Here is a 2,408-nt window from a genome sequence, read left to right as displayed (position 1 = left end):
AGTGTACGTAGCAGTATTAATGTTTAGAAACACTTTTTTTAAGCAATCATTTTATTTCAAAAAGGAAATGTCCAGAAAATATTTTCAGAAAATTTTTTTTCTATGCCTGCAGATTGTAGAACACAGGCCTATGGCAGGCACTTCACATTTGCTTTCTGTTGTTCTGTTATCACAAAGCAGCTGGGAACTGGATCTCCTGCTTGGCTACTTGGCAGGTTGGGTAAGGTGCACTACCTAACTTCCCACGGCTCTCCAATGGTTTAGGCTGAAGCTCTGAGATTTGGAACTCACGGAGGCTCTCTTGATCAAAACAAGGTCAATTCGAGACCTCCACAGGCAAGAGCTTGCCCCAGAGGAAACTCTCAGACTGGAATGTTTGGGTTTGTCAAGGAAGAAAGGTGAAGATGGACCAAAGCTACTCTCATCTAGGAAGGGAGGGCTTCTGGTCATAAAAATATGATCAAATTGCTATCTCTTCCCCTTGTTACTGATTTAGGAATTTCAGGAATAAACCATACGATAAAGATCTTTAAGGAGACCTGGTGGTTTGGTGTTTACGAGTTGGGCAGCTAATCTTAAGGTCAGCAGTTCAAAACCACCAGCCAAATGGGGCTTTCTACTCCCGTAAATTGGGTGGCAATTCTTGGCAATTCACAGGGGTAGGCGATTCTCAGTCTTGGCAATTCACAGGGGTAGGACTGCCAGGTCCTACAGGGTCCCCATGGCTCTGTCTCAACTCCATGGCAGGGAGAGTTGTTTGGTATAAAGATCTTGATATTTGGGGATCTGGGAGCATTATGTTTGTCATTGTTAGGTGCCATTGAGTAAATTCTGATTCGTAATTACCTTAATTACCCTGTGTCCAGCAGACCAAAACACTCAGTGCTCCTGCACCATCTTCACAAACACTGCTTGAGCTTGAGCCCATTGTTGCTGCCACTGTGTCAATCCATCTCCTTGAGGGTCTTTGTCCCACTTCACCAAAGATGGGATATACCTCAAACTCACTGCCATTGAGTTCCCCCCAACTCATAGGGACCCTATGGGATGGGGTAGAACTTAAAAGGAGTAGAAAGGCTTATCCTCCTTCTTGGAGCAGCGGGTGGTTTCAAACTGCTAATCTTGTGGTTAGTAGCCTAATGGTTAATGCACTGGACCACTCAGGCGCCTGGAGCGAGGTGTCTAGAAAGTGTCAATGTTCCAGCAGTTGTCACTCCAATTCTCTTGTAGCCAGTCAAGACCAGCGGACAACGATCCTTCGCTCCTGGAAGAGGTACACTAACGAATGCTCAACCTTCCAAGTGACCTTAGACAATCCACTGTGCTTCCCTGAGAGTCTCTTTCTTCACTTCGAAAAAGGGGCAGCATGGCATTCGCCTCAGGGAGTAAGTCCTCGTGAGAATTAAAGTAGATAATATAAATGGGTGAAAGTGCTTTGTGAGTTGAGAAGCCTGTTAAGATGATATAATCTCTCTAGGGACTTCCACCTTGAGGATCCAGCAAACCCAGCAAGTGTCTGTTTTTGCTTCTCGAGCCTGTGTAGAATAATGGATGAGTACAGTCATTGCCTAAACTTGACAATGGCTGTCCTCAAGTGGGCAATTAGGAGAATATACTTGATGCATTTGTCATGGCTGAGGTTATGATTGTATTTTAGGCTATTGCATATTAAAGAGAAGGAAATTAGTCCCTGCCCTCTGAAATGCAGAAGAGCTAGAGATTAATTTGATAAATGACGTCCATTTAGAAAGTTCTATTTGGTGTCCCAAATTTATCTTGTCTCCTGAGGTCGCCGAGTGTCCTAATGTTCTTATGGTTTGCTAGCTGCATGCAATTACTTCCTACATTCCTAGGTTTGGAGAATATCGCTCTTGATGTAAATACAGTTGTACAACGTAACCAGGGAGTTAACCCATTAGCTCCCGAATTCATAGCTATATAAACTGAAACCACTATTTGGTCTTAACATTTCAATTTACATCTTGGTTGGCACTCAATATGTAATCACTGTGGAGACTGAACACAAGCCTTTGGTTTGGTGGCACTGTTTCCTACATGGCATGCAGCTCAGAGCATCCACTGACATCCATGGTCCAGCTTCCAAGCTAGTGTCGCTCACCCGATAGTAAGAATATCTATTCAAGGGGGAAAGCTGGGGCACGTAAGCAGTCTATTTCAGTGGGCAATCAGTGCTATTCTGGGGGTAACCTGGTAGAAAGAGGTTAGTGACTTGAAACCTTCACGCGGATGTGTTTTCAACCAGATGTCCCCCGCTGTTAGCAGGAAGGGGAGCAGAGATAAAAAGAATGGTTGCACCCCAGTCTTCTGCATACACAGGCCCCTGGGTGTCATCCTCCCTGAAGAGATCACCAGCACAGGCGCTTTCACGTCGAGAAGTAAGCACCGCA

The sequence above is a fragment of the Tenrec ecaudatus genome, chromosome 14, assembly GCF_050624435.1.
Source record: "Tenrec ecaudatus isolate mTenEca1 chromosome 14, mTenEca1.hap1, whole genome shotgun sequence".
NCBI lineage: Eukaryota > Metazoa > Chordata > Mammalia > Afrosoricida > Tenrecidae > Tenrec > Tenrec ecaudatus.
This window is presented reverse-complemented; position numbering follows the sequence as displayed.